The 26,490-nt window shown below is 40.0% G+C and overlaps 1 pseudogene; it reads right to left on the bottom strand.

Annotated features, from left to right (window-relative positions):
* Window positions 1–2,401: 2,401 nt before the first annotated feature.
* LOC119039050 (rho-related GTP-binding protein RhoN-like) lies at window positions 2,402–13,004 on the bottom strand (annotated as a pseudogene).
* Window positions 13,005–26,490: the final 13,486 nt, after the last annotated feature.

Below are 26,490 nucleotides of genomic sequence, written 5' to 3'. Positions count from 1 at the left end.
TATCATTTTTTTTTAATTTGTCAATCTAAGGGAAAAGAGTTCAGTGCCCCTAACTAAATAGTCAGGTATTGCATGTTTTACACTTTAGTTTTGCTTTTTTTGTTTTTTTCTAAATTTTATTGATTATGCCATTACAGTTGTTCTATTTCCCCCTTCATTCCCCTCCACCCTGCATACCCCCTTCCCCACCATTCCCCCCCTTTAGTTTACGACCATGTGTCTCAAGTTCTTTAGAGTCTATATTTCCTATACTCTTCTTGCCCCCTATCTATTTTCTACCTACCATCTATGCTACTTAATTTCTGTACCTTCTCCCCCCTTCTCCTCCTACCACTACCCTGTTGCTAACACTCTATGAGATCTTCATTTCTATGGTTCTGCTCCTGATCTAGCTGTCCTCTTAGTTTGCTTTGTTTTAGGTGTGGTTGTTAATAACTGAGTTTACTGTCCTTTCACTGTCCATATTTTTTATCTTCTTTTTCTTAGATAAGTCCCTTTAACATTTCATATAGTAAGGTCTTGATGATGATGAACTTGAATTTGATCTTATCTGAGAAGCACTTTATCTGTTCTTCTATTCTAAATGAAAGCTTTGCTGGATAGAGCAATCTTGGTTGTAGGTCTTTGAATTTCATGACTTGGAATACCTCTTTCTAGCCCCTTCTTGCCTGCAAGGTCTCTTTTGAGAAGTCCACTGACAGTCTGATGGGAACTCCTTTGTAGGTGACTGTCCCCTTATCTCTTGCTGCTTCTAGGATTCTGTCCTTCATTTTAATCTTGGCTAATATAATGATGATGTGCCTTGGTGTGTTCCTTCTTGGGTCCAACTTCTTTGGGACTCTCTGAGCTTCCTGGACTTCCTGGAAGTCTATTTCCTTTGCCAGATTGGGGAAATTCTCCTTTATTATTTGTTTAAATAAGCTTTCCACTCGTGGCTATTCTTCTTCCCCTTCTGGTACTCCTATAATTCAGATGTTGGAACATTTAAAGATGTCCTGGAGGTTCCTAAGCCTCTCCTCATTTTTTTTGAAATCTTGTTCCTTCATATTTTTCTGATTGGTTGTTTCTTTCTTCCTTCTGGTCCACTCCATTGATTTGAGTCCCAGCTTCCTTTCCATTACTATTGGTTTCCTGTGCATTTTCCTTCATTTCACTTAGTGTAGTTTTCATTTATTCCTCTAATTTGTGACTAAAATCAAACCATTTCTGTGAGCATCCTGATCACCAGTGTTTTGAACTGTGCATCTGAAAGTTTGGCTATTTCTTCGTTGCTTAGAATTATGGACTGTGGGACTTTGAGTTCTTCTTGAGCCATGTTTGGTCTGTTCGTACCCGTTAAGTATGAGGGGCAGAGCCTTAGGTGTTCACCAGGGTGGGGCTGCCCAGGTTGCTGGTTTGTGATGCTGTATGTGGGGGCAGGGTCAGAGTGGGGCAATAGTGGTCCCTCTGCTGCTTCCAGCCGCTGGGGCCTGCTTGGTTCACCTCACTGCTCACTCTTTCGTGGGTCTATCTGTGTGGGAATGTGTGACTGCAGTCAGCCTGCTGCCTTGCGCCCTCAGTGGGTCCACCCATTGCAACCCCACGCCTGGGGATTTGCCAACCGCTGACTGTGCACCTGGATTGGTCTGACCAAGTTTTCCTGCGGAACCCTGCTCCACCAGCTGCTGGCCCTGCCCCTTCTACTCGTCTAGCTGAAGGGTTCCTTGTTGTTGGACTTCAGTAATTTAATTTTCTGTGTTATGGCTGGGTATTTGCTTTACTAAAACTTTGTTGTCTTTAAACTTGGTTGTGCGAGAAGGCACAGCATCTCCACCTATACCTCCATCTTGGCAGAAGTCTCCTAGTTTTTTTTTTTTTTCCCCATGGATTTGGGTTTTGTTTTGAGACTGTTTGGGGAAGAGAAGAAGAAACTAGGACTGGTGGATATATGTGTGGAGGGGCTTCTTAACTTGTTTTTTAATTTAGTGCATGTTTCCTGGCGGGTGATAACAACTCTGGAAGTGAGATGAGTGGAAAGAGAAGGTCATAGAACAGACACTTTCCTTAGGGAGGGAAGTCAGGACCAGGATATGGGGACTGGCATCAGGGAGGGAAGGCACCCTTCATATACAGAGACTCAACCAAGGTTGCTGCTTGATACCAGCTTCCCCAACCCCACTGCTCCCTCCATGCTCCTGGCCCAGATGCCTGCCCTGCTAGCTCCTTCAACTTTGTATGGACAGGAGGGGAATGAGGATATGGGGAATTGTGGCACCTTCTGCCTCTGGGCCCCTTGCCTAGGAGAATTGTTCACTCAACCTATCTTAAAGTCCCAGCCACAGTCATGAAGTTAGGAAGCCAGGGTGGAAAAAGGGAGTAATTGTGCCATTCATTATTCTTCCTGACACTCTTCCACGGCTCCTCACATGAAATTGCAACTCTTGGCTCAGTCTTTGTGTATCTTGTCTTTCTTATAGTTACCCTATTCTGGTCGTCTTGCCAGCAGAGCAGATGACTGTAGTCTCCAGAGTGAGTCAGTATGGTGTAGCTGCCTATGACCACAGCTGAGAAAGGCCAGTTTGTCCATATGGAAGACATCCCTGATGCTGCACTCAAAGGACTAAGAGGAGCACTCCATGTAGCACACAACTGACATTTGTGTGACCAGCACAGGTCCCTGCTCAGTTGTAACAAGGATAAACTTCTTGGACATGTCTTTCAGTGTGGCCAGGTTGGTTTGCATGTCCAGTTTATAGTCAACCAGAACCTTGGCACTGGAGTAAAACCCCTGAGACTCCCCTTGCCATGTCTTAAGGACACTGTCCAGTGTTTCTGTTCAGCTAATGACAAAGCATATGAGCACAGCCTCTGACTCAGGGTAGGCCAGGGACTAGATGTTATCCTGGTAAGAGGAAACTAAAGTGTCCCTCATGTTGAGCTAAATTCCAATGCTTGTCTATCACAAAGCTTGCGGTATAGTTCTCAACAGATTGGGTACATAACTCCTTGGGTAGACATCCTTGGCAAAAACCTTCAATACTATCTTATAAGTGAACAATCAGTGAGGGGGGGTCCTACCACTTGCTACTCATAGGCACAGACACAAGAAAAGCAAAGGAAAAATTATTTCTTTAAAATATACACAAGACATTTCTCGATGGGGACATCCTGTTGGCAGAGGAGCATGAGTATACCTGGCAGATGGTTTTGGAATGTTCTGGCAGGGGCACAGAGAATCTAACCAGCAAGGTCCACAAACTCAGGAACCTCAGTGCCTCAGCTGCAGACCCACCAGCCAGGAGATGGGGGAGCAAAAGTGTCTGGTATCTCTGAGTGCTCTGCTTTTAAAGACAGCTTTACAATCCCCCACATGGCAGAGGTAGATGGATACATTCATTCCATCTAATCTCCTCCCCAACCTTTGATGGCAGCCCTATGTGCCTCTTTTTGCTGCAACATGTGCATGTTGTACCAGTTGCTGGGGTGACACATGATTGGAATATCTTCATTTCTTCTCCACTCTTTCATATTACCCCATTATGATTCCCTGCTTTAACATTTTGTATACTTATAATCTTACAAAAGCAGATGGATGAAGGTCTTGCTTTTCTGTAACTACTTCCTGCTAGACAAAGAACTTAGGCCTACCTATCTGCTGGTCAAAGGCCCTAACGAAGGCAGGTCTGGAGTGGAGGCGAACCTTTACACAAGGGAGAAGACTCTTGCAAAGTCAAGGACAGTTGGTTGTCCCTGGATAGCAGCATGTGAGACAACCAAAGGATGGCATTACTGGATGAGTTGGCATCTTAGTTGTATTCTGGACATGACAAATTGTTCAAGAGAGTTAGAAGGCACAATCAAAACTATAACAACTAAATAACAAAGGTGCAGACTAATTGTACATTGTCCCTGATCAAGAAAATGTGGCTTCTTTGGAGGAAGGTGTGTAAGGTGTGTTACACCTGTCTGAAGCCCTATTTCCTACTACTTAAATTAGGCTGAGGGGAATACCCTGAGGTTCCCCTCTTTAACACTTCTAGACCCCTTTTATATGAACCATTTTGGCATAAAAAGAAAATAGTTTTAAAGTGAAACTTATAGGCTGTGCAGCACTTCACCAACTCTACTGTTTAGTCCAGGAAAACCAATGAGTACCAGGAGGCAGCAATGTAGATGGGTTTCTTAAGTAAGACCTACACTGTCTGTAAGTCTGCAAGACTGTTTTGAGAAGATGTTCACTAGCAAGGTGTTTGCTGGAATGATCCTAAGCTGTGATAATTTGATATCATCAAGTGAAACCAGATCAACTCTCAAGTGAAAACAAACTTTGAAGATAGCTACACTAGAGTCCAATGTTCATGACTGAGCATTGTGATTTTCCTTAAAATCTGATTCCTCTCCCTAAGATTACCCTCATTGTCCTCAAAAAGGCTGCCAGTTTTCAATTTTGCCTCATTGTTTACATAAAAATAACAAGAGCAGCACTAAAGACATAGGCTTTTAAAAATTCTACTCACACAAGGAACTTTAGATTGAACCTTAGTCTATTCTTCATGTCACAGAAGACAAGCCACAGTCCTCCATATGGCTTTATCTGTAGTACCTATATTCTTCAGGTCCTTAAGGTTCCCATTTGTTTTTAGGATACTCCTTTTCATATTTCAGGAAGGCAACTCCTGTTCTTTCCCTAGAAAGATTTCCATGAACCACACCACTAAACAACATACTAGGCCATTACTCTAGGGTTTTTTTTTTTTTTAACTTTCAAAGTCAGTCTCTGTTCCTCAAGGCTTTCTGGTAACAGCCAGAGCCCAGGAATGCACCATTCAGGCATGGCATTCCAGTCAAAGTCTTGGTTATTAAAACTACAATTTGAAAATGGTCTTACTGGTTTCATGCAAAGGGAATTTTATGTCCAAAATTTAGAGGGATTGGGTAAGGATAATAACACAAAGCAAAAATCCTTGTTCTGTCAATATCTTTCCAAATTACATTTCCATGTCTTTTATCTTATGTTACTTTCTTTCCAACTTAATATAAAATTCTTGACAGTTAGAAATCCTCAATTTCTTTTAAAACATAAACAAAACAACAAAAACAAATAAAAAACCCAGAGTTCTGAAAAAAAAAAAGATAAAAGGGGACTAAAACTAGCCTTAGAATCTTTTCTCTCACCAACCAGTCATACAAATAACATTTTCCAGGTCTAAAATTGCATGAAGCCCCAATGGTAAGACATTCTCTCTCCACATCCAGTACTAACTGGTGCTAGGTGACCTTTCCTAAGTCCATATGACATAAAGCCCCAAAGACAGAGGTATGTTTCCACCTCAGCCAGATTCTACCTGGTACCAATGGCATGGAGCCCCAATGGCAGAGGCATTCTCTCACCTACCAGTGCATCCACTGGTTTTCTGGCAGAGGTATGACATCTTACCAACTGGTTTTACAGCAGAGATGTGCTCTCTTAGCCCAGCCAGCTCTAACTGGCATAGGACAACCTTTCTTAGGTTCAAGTGACACAAACCCTCAAAAGGCAGAGACATATTCTCAGGCTAACTGGTAGCTCAACTCACCTCTATGAGACCCAAATGACATGAAGGTTCAATATACACATAACAGCAAAGTTCCCAAAGTCCCCAAAATATCAGAAAGCAAGAAACAAAACAAAAGCTAAAGCAAATAATTCAATCCAAGCACTGAAGTTTCTTTTCTTTAAAAAAAATAATTTCATAGCCTTCTATGACCTCTACAACCTTCACAAACATTTTATTCAGCTTTATATATGCCTTATACCTTTCTACACACTTGATGCAAACTTCATAGACCTTCTTACTCAATCAGGAATAACAATAACACTTTCAATTTTTGTCTTTTTTAACAATGGAATGGACCACCCCCAAACTCCACATCTGGCACCTAACATCCCCTAAATCTGCAAATATATAAATAAAGTACAGTGACATTGTCACTTTGCATTGGGGCCCACTGCATTTTTCTGAAAGAGAAATTTTAAAGATCCTTTCAGAGTGCAAGTCCAGCTTTCCTTTTCAGCATCACCCACAAAAGCAGGATTCAAATATTCCTCAGGTGGTACCCATTTTGGCTGGATTCCTGTGTCATGGATCCATGGCTTAATTCCCACAAGATTTAGAGAAGAGTGTGTTGTCAATAGGACATTATAGGGAACAGTCCATTGCTCGGGTATCTGCTGTTCATGTTCTTGAGTCTTCCAAGTTTTTTTAGTAAGCCTTAATCTCCTGGGTGGAATGGGTGTAAAGGCTCATCAATGAGTAGGCAGACTTGCAGTTAGGAAACTTGTGCAAAATTCTTAGTTTTCCCTAAATGTTGTACATATTGCTTAATTTTCCATTTATGCTTCAAATCTGGGGGGCACTCCCAGAACAGATTTGGAAGGGTTTCCCATAAATTATTTCAAAAGTTCTAACTTAAGCCCACTTCTGGGTTCTACCCTAATCCTGAGCAAAGCAATGGGAAGTGCCTGGTCCTATTTCAAATATATTTCCTGGCATATTTTTGCTAGGGTCTTACTTTTTTTTAAATATTTATTTATTTATATTTAGATGGGAAGGAGAGAGGGAGAGAAACATCAATGTATGGTTGCCTCTAGTGCATCCCCTGCTGGGGACTGGCCTGCAGGGCACTGACTTGCAACCCAGGCATGTGCCCTGACTGGGAATTGAACTGCGATCCTCTGGTTCGCAGACCTGCGCTCAATCCACTGAGCTATACCAGCCAGGGCCCAACTGGGGTCTTATTTTTTAGGTGATTCATTTTCTTAGTGTTTCTCATAAATTGAGGTCTCCAGCATGCATGTATTTCCATCTTCTTTGCAGTGCCTGTCCAATGTTCTGAGAGATCTCTGAAGTGAATGATGGTCCATTGTCACTCTGAATGCTATAAGGAAATACAAACATAGGAATTAATTCTTTAAGAAGTTTTGCTACCTCAGTCACCTTATCAGTTCTGTTGGGGCATTCCTCTACACATCCAGAAAAAGTGTTCACAAAAACTATTAAAAATTTAAAATTCCCTCTGGTTTTAGGCATTTGTGTAAAGTCTAGTTGCTAGTCTTCAAATAGGCATAACCCTTTATATGGCACTCCCTATTTAGCTGGGGTGTGTTCTGTCTTAGGATTGTTTCTGGTACATATCTGATGAGCTTGGGTAATCCTCTGAACAGTCATTTGCAAATGGGGGCACTTCAAATGTGGCCTAATGAAGTTCATCAAAGCATTCCTTTCATAAAGGGTCCCTTCATGTAGGTGTTTGAGGATGGGATACACTAGAGCCTGGGGAAGTAAGATTATACTATGGTGTAAATCATCCATAGAGTTGAGATCAGAGTTAGTGAATCCAACTAATTCCTGAGCATGTTCCTTATCTCGTTCTCTGTAATGGGATTTAAAGTTTGACAATTCAAAGCAGGAGATCAAAACCCCTAATCATAGCAGCCTTCCAGCTGCTTGTTTTGCTGCTTTATCAGCAGTTTTGTTCCCCTGGATCATTTGGCAAGCATCTCTTCAGTGTCCAGGGTAGTGCATTGTGGCAACCTGGTCTGGTAGATCCATTGCATCTAGCAATTATACAATATCCTCTATATGTTTAATGTCCTCGTTCCTTGAGGTTAAGATTCCTTTCTTCTTCCATATTGTTCCATGGGCATGGACTACCATGAAGGCGTATTTAGAGTTCATGCAGATGTTAACCTTCTTTTTCTGGGATATTTCTAAGGCTCTTCTAAGGGCTATCAACCAAGCCTTTTGTGCTGAGGTTCCTGGTGCAAGCAAGGGCTTGGCCTTCTATTACCTTGTCTATGGTGACTACCATGTACTAAACTCATCATTGTCCATTGTCCATGAAACTGCTCCCCTCTGTATATAGCTCCCAGTGTGGTGCTACCAGCACTGGTCAAGTATATCCAGCCTGCTAAACTAAAATTGGTGTATGATTTACAAGCAGTCATGCTGGACAGCTTTCTCTCACTCTGAGTCAGAATCAGAGTAGCTGGATTCAAACTTGTGATAGTCTGCAGAGTAGCATTTGGGTTATCCAACAGAATGGATTGATATTTCCCATGTGCCTTGCCATCAGCCAATACCCTCCTTTCTGTACCAATAAAGTTAGGAGCTGATATGGTACCAATACAATAGTAGGCCAATCCAAAGTAAATTTTTCAGCTTCCTGTAAAATTTTACAGGTAGGTGCCACTGCTCAAAGACATGGTGGCCATCCTTTTGTCATGTGATCCAACTTTTTTGAAACATAGGCTATGGGTCTGAGGATGTTTCCCAGAGTCTGGGTCTTTACACCCTGTCCAATCTCCTTCCTTTAATGAATATACAATTTGAAGGCTTATGTAAATTGGGAAATTCTAGCATGGGAGCAAAAAACAGCTTTTCCTTCAAGGTATCAAATGCTACCTGACAATCCCATGTCCATTTGAAAGGGTCAGAATTCTGTCCTTTCAAGGAATTTTACAGTGGTTTTGCTGTAAGTCCAAAGTTTGGATTCCAAATTCAACAGAACTCTACAATCCCTAAGAACCCACAAAGTTCCTTTTGGTTCTCTGGAGTTTTCAGTGTAGCAATAACTTGTCTTTTATGCACCGCCAAGCTCCTAGTGCCCTGTTTCAGTTGAAATCCCAGGTATGACACCTCCTGTTTTTAAAGCTGGGCCTTGTGGGGAAATACCCTATATCCCCTTTTTGCCAAATGATTTAGAACTGTCATGGTGTTGACACCCTCACAGGTATTACTAGTTATGAATGTCATCTACATATTGCAGAAGAGCTCCTGATCTTAATTGAATACACCTTAAGTCCATGGCTAATACTTCACCAAATATAATCAGGGAGTTCTTAAATCCTGTGGCAGCACAGTCCAGCAGTACTGAACAGGGTTTTTGTTTCTGGGTTCTGCCATTAAAAGGCAAATAGTACCTGAGCCTGTTAATCTATTGGGATGCAGAAAAAGGCATCCTTCAAGTCTAGGATTATTTGTTATCTTTAGGCACCATAGAAAACAGAATATAAGTGTTGGGCACTACAGGATGAGTGTCCTGTACAACATGATTTATGGCTCTAAAATCCTGAACGAGTTGATATTTGTTAGTGTGAGGCTTTATGAATAGCAGAATGGGAGTGTTATAAGGAGACCAGCATGGCCAAATTAGTTCTGATTTTAAGAACTTCTGAAATATTGGCAGAATCCCCTCTAAAGCCTCTTTTTTGAGGAAGTACTGTTTCTTTCATGGGATTAGTACTCCTTCTTTTAAGTTTACTTTTGTGGGTTGCATGTTAACCACTTTATCTGGGGTTCCATCAGCCTAACAGTTCAATAGACCTTTTCATAGATCTCAGGTGGGGAGAGTTTACCTCTGGGACCTTCCAGGCAATTCAAGAGCACCTGGAGCTGGAGAGCATGTCAAGTGGGACGTCTATACATAGTTGCTGCTTTTCAGGAGAAAAAGTTATGTGTGCATGCAACTTGAAAAGTAAATCTTGGCCTAGCTGTGGAATAGGGCAGTCTGGCATTTAGAGAAAACTATGTACAATGTTTTGATCCCAAAGCTGGCATTCCAAGGGTGGAAGGAATACCTGTTTTTGTAATTGTCTAGTCACTCCAGTACCTGTTACTGTATCCAAACTTTCCTTGGTTACTTTTTTTTTAATTTAACAATAAATTTAAATTTATTTATTTTATTCAGAATAATTGAAATGTATCATATTCAGACAGAACCAGCTACAGAATTTGTGGGGTCAGTATGAAATTAAAATGCAATATTTCATTCAAAAATTACTAAGAATTTCAAGATGGCAACAGCTGAACAGGTCAAATGCCCATCAAGCTGGCCCTTGTATTTAACAATGCGTATGAATCTATAGGGTATCCCATAGCTACAAGAAAATTACATCCTTTTTCTCATCATCAACTGTATCCATAGGTTCTGTGGGGAAATAGTAATGGGTTGGGAAATGTCCAAGGGAGCCCCTGGGCATCTTCATTTGTCATCAGACATTCCTCACCTTTTTAGCATTTCTCAGTGAGGGTTTTCATCCCTACTTTGCCTTTTGAATTTTGGGCACTACTTTCTCCAGTGGCCCTCTTCCTTGCAATAAACACATTCATTGGTGCTTAGTGGGCCTCTTTTCATCTTTTTAGGGTCCCACCACTTCTGGTCTCATCACCCTTTTTCTAAGAACACCATGGCCTGCTTTATCTTTCTTGATTCCTGGGCCTTGTAGACTTTAAAGGCTATGTCTACCAGCTGAGAAGGATTCATTTCCAATTTCCATCTATACTCTGGAGTGTCTTTCTGATAAAGTTTCTACTTTACCCAGTAGTAGTCATGTTCACCATCTGTGCATTCTCTGGTGCCTGTGGATCAGCACCAGTGTGCCTTCTACAAACCTTATAGATCCTCTCTAAAAATTCAGAAAAGTCCTCATCTGGCTTTTGATGAAAGGCCTGTATCATATTCAGGTTCTTTGGCTTGGTCACTCCTTTCTTAAGCCCTTCCAGTATACACTTTCTGTAATGTTCCAGGAAGGCTAGCCCCTGACCATTTGGGTTCTAGTCAGGCTCTGTCAAGGGAATTGCCCCAGCTGGGTTGGAGATCCTCTTAGGATTCTCTTGGTGGTGGTGTTGAGCCTCTTTATAGGCCTTATTTATAACCAGCTGTCTCTCATCCACTGTTAGCAGGATTTTAAGAAGAGCCAGTATACCTGCCCAGTTTGAATGATGAGTGGTAAAAATGGAAGTAATAAGGTCTGTCATTTTCTGAGGACCCTCCCTATATAAGGGGTTGGATTTCTTTCAATTCAATCAATCTGAAGTGGAGAACAAAGTATGGGCTCAGGACTGGACTTCCTGAGTTATTCCACCTATGGTCTATTGCCTCAAACACACTGACTCTCTCCAGATTTGATTCTTCGCCATACTTGGATTGGGGCTGTTGTCTCTTAAGACTCCATTTTAATGATACTTATGGTGGGGATGGCAATGGAGGGGTTCCTCTTGCTCTGGACCTTGTATGCCTTGCTTTCAAGGCACTAATGGGATCTATTTACTCATTCTCCTATCTTCCTGTGTACTATCAGACAGAGGTTTTAAGGACTTTTGCCGTCTCTGCACCATTAAATGGACCTCTCTCTCCGGTGAAATTCTACTCTGCAATTTACATAAATGTCTTGACATAACTGCTTTAATCCCATTTATGCAACTGTTAGCAATACTGTTTCTGTTGCGCAGTAGTATAGTAATGTAGCAGACCATCCACTGGCCACCTTTCCCTACAATCCAAAATGTAAGTAGATTACACAGTATTACAGTAATAAACCAATACTTCCTTGGATTTTGGATATGGGTGTACATTCCTCAGTCCACTAAAATCCTACCCAGTGGGCTCACTCCAGGAATCAACCCAGAGTGGCCCCTTTTGGCCTGGATATACAACAGGCCCAACCCTATCAACAAAAGAAGCCAGGCAATCTGGGAACATACAGAGAGAACTGGCATCCATGACTTTATTATTCTAATAAATGCTCAAAAGAAAGTTTTTTTCTTTTTACCAGTGATCTCAGTGACCCCAAGCAATGACCTTCCAAAAACTCAGTGAGTTTTCACCAAGACCCTGGGTTGTAGCCCTAAAACTCAGGTGATTCTTCCTTCTTCCAGAGGCTGTTCCCTTCCCAGACCTGTTCCCTTTCCACCTGCCATGCATGTTCAAGCAGCTAACAGTTGTGGACCACTCTGCCTGGTTTCAGAAATTGTAACTAGCCCCTGTGGCTGGGGCGACTCACGGGAAAAGTTGCCCCCACAGCTGACATCTCTTGTGGGTGTGCAGAGAAATTCCTGGCAACTGGGAAGCCTCACAGTCACACTTCTTGGGGGGGGGGCAGAGGTTGACCAGCCATAGGCAGCTAGGGCTGCATATTGGTTGCCACTATTGAACCAGACAACCAGTGCGGTCCTACTACTTGCTGCCTATAGGCAAAAAAAAACCCAAACAAACAAAAAAAAACCCAAAAAACTCCAGTGACAGAGGCTGGTGGAAAGGAAGAAAGGAATTTTTATTAAAAATATACACAACGGGTTTCTTGATGATGCTCTGCACCCCCGTGCTGGAGGAACACACTGACAGCTGCCACTGCGGGATCCCGCAGCTTCATGCATGCTGGAGATGCACATTGTTTGCTACCTGGCCACACCAGCTACTAGGACCCACTGGCCCAAGCCTACCACCCTCCTCTTACCAGCCTAGTGCCTTCAGTGCTCTTGTTCATGCCTGGAGCTCTCAGAGTGGGGCATGGCACCTGTCCCTTGGCAGTGCTGGAGCCACACCTGACAGGTCAGCACTGGTGTTTGCTGTGGGCAGGCAACAGCTACCATAGCTTCCCATTTGGGAAAGGGGCTCGGGGCTTCCTGGCCAACCACGCCCCCTGAGCCCACCAACCTGAGCTACCCTCTTCCTTCTTACTGGAACCTGTTGCGCTTAGGCAGGGGCACAGGGAATCCTCCTGACAAGGCCCACCTGCTCAGAAACCTTTCCCCCCAGCCTCAGACACTCCAACCTGGCAATGGGGGAGCAAAAGCACCCATTGTTTTTGTGCACTTTGCTTTTAAAGAACTGCACATAATCCCACCATGGTAAAAGGAAATACCATGTCCCTCCCATCCAATCACCTCCTTAGATTTTGACACCAACCTATGTATCTATTTTTGCTGCATCATGCTCACATTGTCCTGGTTGCTAGGGTGATGCATGTATGCACCACCTTCGTTGCTTCTCCAAACCTTCTTATTTCTGGGGAGGTCTCCCCATGGCAATATTGCTATAATCCATGTCCCTGACCACTACAATCTTACAGCTGCTGCTCTGCCCCTCCATGGTCCTGGCTATGTACCCCCCCGTTACCCCATGCAGCCCCCCTGATGAGCCTCACTGCTACCTCCCAGAGCTTCAGCAGTAGCCTCTTCAGCCTTGGGTATCTCACAGGCCATGTGGAACTCCCACCTAGGGCCATAGCCCTCCTCTGTCTCCCTCTCAACCCCTTAAAATCTTTCACCATATACCAGTGTGCTTGCTCTGACACGGTGGTTGAAAATTGCTTCCATAGGAGATTCAGTGCAAAGTCAGGGTTAAATACGTGTGTCCTAGCACAATGCTGAGGGCTCAACAAATGAAATGTTGGTTAATTAACTATGTAGTCATAGGATGAAGAGGCATGATGAAAAATTTTGCATATAGGTATAACACATAATTGGCAAGAACTGTAGGCACATTGTGTCTTGTGTAATGAGTCTAAAAGAATAATAGGATATTTTCTAAAATTGTTAACATTTATTATTAACAACATTGTAGACTACCTGCCAGGAATATCAGCATGAGTTTTTCTTTGTCCTCTTTTTCCTTTCCTTTTTCTTTTAGGTTTGGGAACTAATAATTAGCAGTAGAAACTATGTGCTTTATAACAAGAAATAAAATGAAATTTTAAAAGATTTAGTTCTTTTTATATTTGGAGCTGTGCACTGACCTGAACAGTCTGTGCCACTCCCTCTAACATTTGATGACAATACTTTAAGAGAACAATCTAAGAAGGTATAAGACCATGTCAAAGATTTAATATCAAAATCAAATACAACTTTAATTACTCTCACACAAATATGATGAAACAGCATTATTTCTTACAAAGGCACAAATGGTCAGCTCTTTACATAAAATATTGAGTATGATTTTGATGTTATCTAATTAAGTTTACATATTCGAAACAAACCTTCCTAGGGTTAGCTTGGGGAAGAGGTAGTTCCAGAGTAGGTGAGTTTGAGACTTCTAAAACACCCTTTCATGAATAGATTTCCTTAGTTATGTGCTCTGGCATTTTGACTGGGTATCTTAACAAACAGTTGTGTCTTGACAAATGTTTGCATATAGTGAGTTCAGTGGAAAGAAAGAATTCCGAAAGAGTAACACTGAACTGGGCAGCCACTGAGAGAAAGGAATTGCCTGGGGCATGCAGCACTGACTTTTACAAAATGTGAGCACTTGTTTGTGCTCCTGCTGCTGGGCAGCTGCCTGGAGCAAGGAGGAAGAAACTTGTAGGGTCTGAGCCAATACAGTGCTCTAGGCTCTGGGAACTCATTTGCTCAAATGCTATTTTATTTCAGTTCATCTACACAACAGTGCTTTTAGTGTTTCCATTTCACTAAGGAGGAAATTGAATATCTTGCCCTTTAACTCAAACAAGGACACACTGCCAGCTTGTCACACAGTCAGAATCTGGACTAGGCTTGTATAGCACCAAAGCTCAGCACATTTCATGAGCTCAGTTTACTAAGTCCTGTTTAGAGAGTGTTTCAGAGAAGCGTTACTGGGACTTATAGATGACACCTCTTCTAGAGCAGCAGACAGAGGGCTGTGACAGGAAATCTGGCTCCTTCAGAGTTAATGTCGTGCCAGTGTGAAGCAGCCTAGAGTGAAAAAAAAAGGAGGTTCCAGAGTACCTTAGCAAGGTCTTCATCATTTCACAATATAATCCTTCCTGATCAAAATAGGCCCAATGTCTGTTTCTATACAACTGCCAGTTAAGAATGTTATACTACATACTTAAAAGTTTTTTTAAAAAACACTGTATGTCCTAAGAATGTATATTACCTACAAATCCTAAAATATTTACTAGAGAATGTCGATCAAACCATGAACTACCACATTTTTCTGTACCTTTTAGAAAAGAAAAATTTACTACAAGAAATCTGGTAAATTTGAGATTCTCAAGTTAAGATGACAGTTGAAGCCATCAATTTTAAGCAATGAGCTCAACCTCAGACTGTATTTGACAGTTCATTCATTCATTCATTTTCTAATCCTCTTTATTTCAAAAGAGGATTATACATGTATAACACAAACATAACATCATAAATAGTTGAACAAAGGAAAAATTAAGAAAAAACAATAATGTAAGTTTTGGAAGACAAGAAAAATATTGTGGCATATCAGTAATTGTACTCCCCAATCTTCCAAATGTACTGATGCAGTAATAGTCATTTCCAGATTCTGGAAAATTATATGATTGATATAAATGTTTCAGGAGATGTCAATTGCTCCCAATTACTTACATTGTCTACAGAAGTTTTTTATAGAGTATTTGTTATTAAATGATTACAAATATGAAGTCTGTCAGGAAAAAGTTGAGCCATTGTTAATATAATGAGAATGGTTTGCACAATATCAATGTAACCAGTGACAGCCAAACAGAGTGAACTGAAAAGTGTTTGTGTGAACAATGATGACTACTTCACTGTATTAGTTGGTGGTGGCAGCAGACACTGCCAAGTGAGCATGTGTAACCATGTGGCCATCTGACTCAAAATGGCTGAGCAAGCAGAGCAATGAATCTGCATTGAATTTTACATTAACTATAGTTTGCAGAACGTATTCAGATGATTTAGAAGCCTTCAGCTATGGGCAACTGGTGATTTGCAGTTTCATCACAACAATGTGTCTGTTCATGTATCACATCTCATGCACAGTTTTTCTGTGAAACATCAAATCACTCAGGTGACAAAGCCTCCTACAGCCCAGATTTGGCACCCTCAGACTTCTGGATTTTCCCTAAACTAAAATTACCTCTGAAAAGAAAGAGATTTCAGACCATTGGTGAGATTCAGAAAAACACAACGAGGCAGCTGTTGGTGTCTGGGAGAACTGTATGAGGTTCCAAGGTACTTACTTGGAAGGGGCCTGAGGCATCAGTGCCCTGTGTTCAATGTTTTTTATATTTTGTATCTTCTATAAATGTGTCTATTTCTCATATTACATAGATGGATACCTTCTGGACAGACTTTTGTATACATACATTTTTCTGAGTTGGTTTTTCATTAAATACTATACATAATTCAAAGAAAACTGTCTTCATTGATATCATGATTTTTGTTTCTCATTTTCAAATTTTCTAGTTTCATGCAATCAGGATTTGCTATTTTTTGATATTTTTCTTTTTTTATTGTTCAATTACAGTTGTCCTCATTTCCCTTCATTACTATAGACTACATTTTGTTAATATGAACTATGAAATGAATATTGAAACTGCCAGTTGTAAGAGGTCTTTAAAACCTAAGACTATGTAGGAAATGAGGGGTGGAAAAAACTAATGTCTTGAAAACCATAGTATCACCAGAAACAATATTTTTTTTGTAGATAGGTTTCACATGGGTTCTATTTCTCTTTGAAGCATTTGAACAGGTGTAGAACACATTTAATGACTTTTACTGATGCAATAAAAATTTTCCTAATTAACTCACATGTAAAGCATGTAATAGTAAATATAATAATGTTAAAAGGTATTATGTACAGAGGAATAATAAAATTATATCCAAATTCATTGTAAGTTTTAGTAAATCATATTAATCAATTAATTTTTCTTGAATATAAGAAAACTGTGATTTTATTCCTTTCTATGGATGTTTGCCAGTGTTTGATTTAAAAAAAGAAAACATGTACAAAATAATTTTAAAGGTGTAATATACTGAGGAAACTACAGACAACAAATAACTGAATCATGAAGATGAGGTACACAATGAGTTACTATAAATGAGAAGAAAGTAGACCACATTTAGCTGCATTATATAATGAAATAAGAATAAAAGAAGGAATGCCATTATTCATGGTGAGTCACTGCTAATGTTACCATATATTGTGAATCTCTGTTAGATATTAACATCTTGTACAGTCTTCTTCTTACTATTTGATGAGCAAGTGATATGTCTATGGATAACATTCAGTAAAAGAAATAAGATAGTTCAGGGAGATGAGCAAATAATTGCTTTCAAATCTGAATAAAAATGTGTGTTCAAATGGATTAATGGTCATTTGGGTTTTCAACCTAGTGACTATAAAGACCCTGTTTAAAATTTAACAAAGCCTATATTAGAAGAGCATCTCAGAGCTTATCTCATTTGAGGTATCTTTAGCTTTTCAGTCTCTTGGTCACCTTTGCTTGGTCTCTTGGGCTCCTTATATATTTAAACCCTAACAGACATTCAACCTGACGTATGTCATTTGGAAGATTTGAATTTTCAATGTTTCATTGTTTATTTCTTTAGAGAGATGATAATTTACCCTGAAGACAGTTTATAAAAATAATGAAAAAATGCCTACCAGTCTTGGTAATATATATATATATATATATTTTATAAATGAGCCTCGTTCCTTAAAAAAACCCAAGCTAGTCTTCTATTGTTTAAATGTGCACACAAAGAATATAAGTGCTGTTGTTCTTACATTAAATGCTATACTCTCAGGAGGTATGGTTTTCTGATTTCTTTGAAAACTGATTGAATTGATCATTTCCATCTATATTCTTCCATGAAAAGTAAGGTTGCCATTAGCTTCTGAAAATTAATTTTATAGCATTATAGAAAAGTTAAATATACCTATGTATTTAAATAATACAAACACTGTAGTCACATTCCTTGTAAGTTATCATTGTTCTGTTGTGGTAGGAATTTTATTATTCCTGTGCACCTGCCACTTCATCCTTATTCCTCCCAGCAACTTCAAGCATCCAGGTCCATCCTGGTGCCACTGTATCCTCCCTGTTTGTCAGGCGAGGGAGCCGTTGACTTGGCTGTCTTCCAAGACCCCTGCAGCATGCCTGGAAGGCACCAGACCTGGAGCTGCAGCAACCCTGGTTCCCATGCTGGTCCCAGGGACCTTACTGTCCCAAAGAAATCTCCCTACTGTCTATTTTTCAATGTCCTCTGTAATTTTAGCCCCCCACCTTCATATATGCTGGGATATCACTGGGTGTTCATTTTGTTCCTCAGAAGATCAGCCAGGTATACCACCTGTGCACAGGGGGCTCTGACTGCAATTTTTATAGATGAGTTTCATGTTTTTTGAGGAACGGTAAGTGCTTAAATATCCCAGGGGGAGAAGAAAACTTTTCTTGATTGTCCTTACAAGAGAAAATAAAACAATAAGGAAATTTTTACATGGCCTAATGAGTATTTTATAGTCAAACTCTTTTATGTTGCAGAGCGTGTACCAAGTAAAAAGGTCCAAATGAGGCTCCTGAGAGCAGAGGCAAGAGAATATTTTATATATGACAAGGTGAAATGGAAAACTTTCAATGACCATAGAGAATGTCATCTTCAGGGAAGGCGAGAGGATGAGTTGTCACAGAAGCTGATATTATATAATGAACATCATTTGTCTAGTCAGGATCATTGTCCTAACATAGCTAGAACAGGGTGTCCCCACTCATGGGAGATAATTGATATTTGCAGATGAGAGATTTGCATCTCGTTTTCCCAAAATGCACCAAAAGTCTGTGCAGAACTCTCAATAAATTCAGAGAAAATGCAATTGTTAGTTAAATAACCCTTGTGATATTATCCCATGATATATCACAGTAATTTTCAGAAATAATTAATTGCAGATGTTGCTTCACACATAACTCTGAGAATATAAGAAAGGAAGAAATTTTCAGATCTACTAAGTGATGTATAAATTACATGTGCTAAATTCCTTCAGGTATCCCAGATCAAGGACCTTCTTGTTGCTTCCTGGGTATCAACCACAGTCTGTCAGAAGGAGTCTATGTGAACTCTCTCCTGCTGAAATATATTTTTAGCTTTAATGGGTTTGTTCAGTTTGCTACTGGAAAGAAACTAAAATGCTGATGAAAACTGCATTGTTTTCAATTTTATAAATGGCATTTAGGTTCATGATAATACATTTTGAAACCATAGTTCATAAATTTTTGTTTAAGCACATAATTCTTATTTTGTTTACTTCCTCAAAAGTCTTAGTATAAAATGTTACTTTCATAATTCTAGACCCTTACCTTTCAGCTTGAATTAAAGGTAGTCTCCTTTTTAAATATTTTAAGAAAAACCTGTTGTTCAAAAGCACTAAACAAGCAAGAAAACTTTTGTTCACATATTTTTAAAATACGTACACAGAAAGACAAATAAGAAATCAAGAGTACATTTATTATTCTACATATGGTTATATTAAGAATTCAAGTTATAAATAGTTCTATTGATAACAATCATGGAAAACACTTATGAGAGGGTAATATATTGTAGTGAAATGTGCAATGTACATGGCTGTGCAAATATGCAATGAATAATTCTAGACCATTTTTCATTCTTCCTTGATTATGATTTCAACATCCTAGTTAATCTATGAGGTATTTTTTAAAAAATAGGAATAATGAAACTTTTGCTGCATTATTTGCTAATTTAGTAATATTTCATTTATTTCCTTTTTAATTATTCTATAGTTATAGTTGTACCACCTTTTCCCACATTTCTCACTCATAAAGTGCCCCCTCAATCAGTGCTCCCCTCCAGTCAATCATGCCCCTTGTACCTGTCCACAAATCCTCTATACATGTTTCTTTACTTGATCCTTCTTCTACTTCCCCCTCCCCTCTGGTTACTGTCACTTTGTTATTAATTTCAAGGTCTCTGGTTATATTTTGCTTGCTTATTTGTTTTGTTGGTCAGGTTCCACTTATAGGTGAGATCATATGGAATTTGTCTTTCACCACCTGGCTTATTTCACTCAGTATAATGCTTTCCAGCTCCATCCATGCTATTGTGAAGGGTAGGGGCTCCTTCTTTGTTTCTGCTGCATAGAATTCCTTTGTGTAAATGTACTAGAGTATTTTGATCCACTCATTTACTGTCGGGCACTTAGGCTGTTTCTAGCTCTTAGCTAGTGTAAATAATGCTGCTATGAACATTGGGGTGCATAAGTTCTTCTGAATTGATGATTCAGGATCCTTAGAGTATAGTCTCAGCATTGGAATGCAAGGGTGATTTTGGTAAAGTACAACACACATTTGACAAAAACACTCACAGGAATTCACTGCATAAAATTACTTCAGACAGGAATGTTGCTTCAGTTTATGAGGAAAATAAATTTAGAAGAGGCTACTATCCACTCTTAGCATGCTTTTTAAACCCTGAAAGCTAGAGTCTAATGTGTGTACACACTTAAATTTACTTCTTACCATGGAAATTTGGGTACAAAAAATTACTAAAAGAAAACACTCGGCAAAGTGGGAATAGAGGGAGCATACCTTAATATAATAAAGGCCATATGTGAGAAACCTAGAGGACCATCATACTCAATGGGCAAAAGTTGAAAGCTTTCTCACTAACATCAGGAACAAAACAAGGATGTCCTCTTTCACCACTTCTCTTCAACATAGTATTGGAAGTTCTAGCCACAGTGAACAAACAAGAAAAAGAAATAAAAGGCATCCAAATTAGAAAGGAGGAAGTAAAGCTGTCACTGTCTGCAGATGAAATGATGTTGTACATAGAAAATCCTATAGACTCCACTAAAAACTACTTGACCTAACAAATAATTTTGGCAAAATGGAGGGATACACAGTCAACATCCAGGAACTGAAGGCATTTTTGCACACAAACAATGAAATATCAAAAACAGAAATTAGGGGAGGCTGGGAAGATGGCGACAAAATAGGATGGAAAGAATTCTAGCTCCCATACTCCTGGGTGAAAATCCTGGAAGATCTATAGAGAAGCAGCGCACTAATCCATCGGTTATCCAGCATTTGTGAAAGTAAAAGAACAGAGATTGCGACGGATAATGAAACACCAGACAGCGGCAGGTCACTGGGGTCTCTAGGACTGGAGTAAAGAAAAAGCAGCGGTGGCGGCCGGCGCCCCAGGCCAGGTGGCCCCGGTGCTGCCTCTACAGTCAGGGTCCAGAGCCATTGGTCTGAGACCAACACCAGAGGTGTCTGCCACTGGAGCCTGGGCACCCAGCGGCCCAAGTGGCCACCAGAGCGGGCCAGCAGCTCCCCCGCTCCCCGTATGAGCAAAACTGGACAACACCGGGCAGAGACCTGTCTGCTTGTCTGTTTGCATTATGAGGGAGGGTAGCAAAGACACAGGGCCCTGTGCAACTGCAAACTCTGTGGTTGCAAGCCTGGGAGAATTGAGAGACACATTGGTCTCACTGGTCTGGCTGGGGACTGGGCTGGACTGAGAGGCAGGCCATCTAGAGATTTTTGTTTTTTTTGAAAGTGGACTGAGGTGTTCTCCTGTCAGGGCAGCTTGGCTCGCTTCCCAACCGGCCTTGCAGTGAGCCAGGGGGAAAGAGAAGGCATTTGGGGCCCTGCCACAGAACCGGGAAGTGCCCTCCCAGTTTCTCGGGTCCCAGATGGCTGTTGGGGGGGGGTGGCGAGCAGGCACCGAGGCTTCTGGGTCCCTGCCACAGGGCTGGGAGGCACCTTGCTGGTTTCTGGGATCCCAGACAGCTTGGAGGGTGCACACAGGCACAGAAGCCTCTGAGTCCCCAACACAGGACTGGGAAGGACCCTACCAGAACCCCTGGGACACAAGCAGCTTGGCGAGTGTGCGGGCACCCACACCCCAATCTGGTAGCCTGGCTGGTGCACACACTTGCGCTGGCATCCCAGCCCACAGACATATCCTGCTGCAACCAGAAAAACCAGTCTGGGCAGTTTGAAACCAACAAGGGAAGGGTTTCTCTCTTGTTGTTATTATTGCATTTTTTGTTGTTTATTTGTTTGTTTTTTGTGGTTTCCCCCCTTTTTTGGTAACTTTTTTGTGTGTTTCTTTAGTAATCTTATATATTTTTTAATTCTATCACTGCTTTATCTTTCTATACTTTGTTCCTATCCTTTCTTTTTCCCTGTTTTAGTCCTTCTTCCTTTCCTCTTAAACTAATCGCTTTTGCCTGCCTTCTCCTGCCTTTTTGTTTGTTTGTTTGTTTGTTGGTTGCTTTGTTTTCTTTTACCCACAAGAGACACAAACAACTAGGAACTGTGAAAGGACCACAATGGGACCAAAGAAGGGGCATCTCAACAGTAGAGACAGAGAAACAAATTTCACTTTCCTATAGCAGAGAAGCCCCGAGGTGTTGCATATTTTTTTCATTATTCTCACTTCTTTTATATTTTAATAATATCTCTGTATTCCTCCTCTTTCTGTATAGGCTTCTCAGTCTTGAGTAGTTATAGTGTATGATTAGACAGGCTCCCCCTGTTCTTTCCTCCACAATGCTTTGCTAATCCTCTATACTCCACACCACTTGTTTTCTTTTAGCACACAACCTAAAGCTCTATACCCCCTACTCAGACAGATCACATAGAGTTTGTTATATGAGTGCTGCTCTAATATTAGTGTAAATAATAGCTGATCTATACAACAGTAAATACTTCACAACCCATCTCCCAGATCTTAGCCCATTGTATAGGTCCCTGAATTCTATCACTATAGTGATTAACTCTATTTGCTCACACACTACACCTATTTACTGTTCCTCACACTCACCTTACCTCAAAATCTGACTGTCTGCAAACTCACTGCTTCCTAGTTCCAACTAACAAGACTTCCATCCCCAACAAGAGGCTTATCTTTTGTCCATCCATTTGTAAAAGTGGCAAGTTGGGCTGAAGAATATGCTTAACACTATATATAGCCTAAAGATTGCCTATCTTTTCTCTACCGGCTGTGACAGTAAATATCATAAAAAACTCTTCTGCTGTCATAAACCATTTTGCCTCCCCTTCCAACTGATTAGACATACACAATAAAAGGAGTGGGTGGAAATGGAGAACATCAGGATACGATGAAGGAGTCTGCACCACTGAAATTCACAAGTATTCTACCACAGAGGTTCACAACATAAACCCAGGGAGTCAGAACAGATCCATTTTAGAAGCTAAGGCTAACAAGAAGAGTCTCACAAACAATGGAAAGACAAAGAGACAATCCCCAAATGAAAGAAAAAGCAGAAGCTTGAGAAAGAATGTTAGATGAAATAGAGGCTAATCAACTATCAGATAGTGAATTGAAAGCACTGGTTATCACAAAGTTCAAAGAGCTCACAATGAGCTACTAGTAACTATAGGGGAGCTATAATGATCTCACCACAAACTATATCGACATGAAAAAGAAAATAGAAACTATCAGCAAGGGACAAAAGGAAATGAAGAATACAATTTTTGAACTGAAGAACACAGTAGAAGGAAGTAAAAGCATAATCAATGAAGCAGAAGATCAGATCAGTGAGTTAGAGGACAGAGTACAAAAAAACTCTGTGAAAGAGCAAGAAAAGGAAAAGAGGCTCAGAAAGAATGAGGAGGGATTAAGAGAAATGCAAGACAATATGAAACATAATAATATCCAAATAAAACGAATACCAGAAGTACAAGAAGAAGAATAAGGGATAGAAAAACTATACAAAAAAGTAATGAGAGAAAACTTTCCTAATTTGATGAGAGAAAAAGTGACACAAACTCAGGAATCACACAGAGTCCCAATCAAGAGGAACCCAAAGAGGCCCACTTCAAGACACATCATCATTAAAACAGTAAAATTCCAAGACAAAGAGAGAATCTTAAAGGCAGCAAGGGACAAAAAGGAAGTAACATACAAGGGAGCCCCAACAAGGTTAGCTACTGACTTTTCAATGGAAACACTCCAAGCAAGAAGAGAATGGCAAGAAATATTCCAAGTAATGAGAACAAAAGGCCTACAACCAAGGCTACTTTACCCAGCAAGGCTTTCAATAAAGATAGAAGGCCAAATAAAGACCTTCCAAGACAAAAGAAGTCTAAAAGAATATGCCTCTACCAAACCAGTCTTACAGAAATACTAAAAGGACTGCTTTAAGGAAAGGAAGGAAAAGTGAGAGACAGAGAGAAACACATACAAAAATGACAATGAATAATTACCTATCAATAATGACCTTAAATGTAAATGGATTAAATGCCCCAATCAAAAAACACAGAATAGCTGAATGGATAAGCAAGCATGACCCACACATATGCTGCCTACAAGAGACTCACCTCAGGACAAAAGACCATCACAGACTAAAAGTGAAAGGCTAGAAACAAATTAACCAAGCAAAGAGACAAGCGAAAAAGGCTAGGGTAGCAATTCTCATATCAGACAAAATAGACTTCAAAAACAGGGCCATAAAGAGAGACCCAGAAGGTCACTTCATAATACTCAAGGGAAGAATCCACCAAGAAGGCATTAACATCGTAAATATATATGCACCATACATAGGAGCATCGAAATATATAAAGAAAATCTTAGAGGACTTCAAGAAAGATATTGACAGCAACACAATTATAGTAGGGGATTTTAACACCACACTGTCAAAAATGGACAGATGTTCCAAACAAAATATAAACAAAGATATGGCGGCATTAACCAACACCCTAGAGGAAATGGACTTAACTGATATATATAGAACCCTTCATCCCAAGGAAGCTAAATACACATTCTTTGCAAATTCACATGGAACATTTTCAAAGATAGACCACATGATAGGACACAAAATGAGCCTCAACAAATTCAAGAAAATTGAAATCATACCAAGCATCTTCTCTGACCACAAGGGACTGAAGTCGGAAACCAACCCCACAGGAAAAAACCCAAAGCACCCAAAATCATGGAGACTGAATGGTATGCTAGTAAACAACAAATGGGTCAAGAATCAAATTAGGAAAGAAATCAAAATGTTCTGGAAACAAATGAAAATGATCTCACAACAACCCAAAATTTATGGGACACAACCAAGGCAGTCCTGAGAGGAAAGTTCATAGCAATACAGGCCTACCTAAAGAAGATAGAAACATTTCAAACAAATAACCTAACCCTACTCCTGCAGGAACTCGAGGAACAACAACACAGACAGCCCAGAGCAAGCAGAAGGAAGAAAATAACCAAGATTAGAGCAGAACTAAATGACATTGAGACTAAAAGCACAATCCTAAGGATCGATGAATCTAGGAGTTGGTTCTTTGAGAAGATAAACAAAATAGACAAGCCTTTAAGTAGGCTCATCAAGAAAAGAAGACAGAGGACACAAATAAACACAATCAGTAATGAAAGAGGAGAGATTGCAAGTGATACCACAGAAATAGAAGGTATTGTAAGAAATTACTGTGAAGAACTGTATGCCAGGAAATTTGAAAACTAGGGGAAATGGACACATTTCTAGAAAAAATACAATCTTCCAAAACTCAATGAAAAAGAAACAGAAAATATGAACACACCAATAACAGCCAAAGAAATTGAAGCAGTTATCAAAAAACTACCATCACACAAAAGGCCTGGACCAGATGGTTTCACAGGAGAATTCTACAAAGCATTTAAGGAAGAGCTAATCTCTATTCTTCACAGACTATTCCAAAAAATCCAGAAGGATGGAAAACTCCCAAATGCTTTTTATGAAGCCAGCATCATCCTAATTCCAAAACCAGAGAGAGAGACACAAAAAAGAAAGAGAAATTGAGGCCAATATCACTGATGAACATAGACACTAAAATCCTCAACAAAATATTGGCAAATCACATCCAAAAATATATCAAAAAGATCATACACCATGACCAAGTGGGATTCATCCCAGGGATGCAAGGATGGTTCAATATTCCCAAATTAGTAAATGTAATGCATCACATAGACAAAAACAAAGAAAAAAACCACATGATCATATCAATAGACACAGAAAAAGCTTTTGATAAGTTACAACACCCATTTATGATAAAATACTCAGCAAAGTGGAAATAGAGGGAGCATTCCTCAGTATAATAAAGGCCATATATGAGAGACCTACAGCCAATATCATACTCAATGGGCAAAAACTAAAAGCTTTTCCACTAAGATCAGGAACAAGACAAGGATGTCCACTTTTACCACTTCTATTCAATATAGTTTTGGAAGTTTTGGTCATAGTAGTCAGGCAAGAAAAGGAAATAAAAGGCATCCAAGTAGGAAAGGAGGAAACAAAACTGTCACTGTTTGCAGATGACATGATAGTGTACATGGAAAATTCTTTAGACTCTACCCAATAACTGCAAGAACTAATTAATGAATTTGGCAAAACAGCAGGATACAAATTCAATATCCAGAAGTCAAAGGCAGTTTTGTATACTAACAATGAATCAGCAGAAGCAGAAATCAAGAAAAAATCTTTTATTTATTTATTTAATATTAAATTTTATTTAGTTACTTTTCAAGTACATTTTTTTAAATCTATTTCTCCCATCACACACCATCCCCCGCCCGGTCTCTCCCCTCCCCCCCCAGTCCTCATCTCTGTGTCTTTCATACTTGTTCCTCAAAATCCCTCCCCCTTTTTCCCCTTAAGTTCCCTTCCCTCTCCCTTCTGGTCGCTGCCCACTTGTTCTCTATTTCAGTGTCTTTGTTTTTATTCTGTTTGCTTGTTTGTTTTATTCTTTAGCTTCCTGTTAAAGGTGAGATCATATGGTATTTGTCTTTCAATGCCTGGCCTATTTTACTCAGCATAATGCTTTCCAGTTCCATCCATGTTGTTGCAAAAGGTAGTAGCTCCTTCTTTCTCTCTGCTGCATAGAATTCCATTGTGTATATGTACCACAATTTTTTGATCCATTCATTTACTGATGGGCACCTAGGTTGCTTTCAACTCTTGGCTATTGTAAATTGT

This window comes from Artibeus jamaicensis, unplaced genomic scaffold (genome assembly GCF_021234435.1).
Source record: "Artibeus jamaicensis isolate MK-2021 breed Jamaican fruit bat unplaced genomic scaffold, CSHL_Jam_final contig_476, whole genome shotgun sequence".
NCBI classification, from domain to species: domain Eukaryota; kingdom Metazoa; phylum Chordata; class Mammalia; order Chiroptera; family Phyllostomidae; genus Artibeus; species Artibeus jamaicensis.
This window is presented reverse-complemented; position numbering and strand designations above follow the sequence as displayed.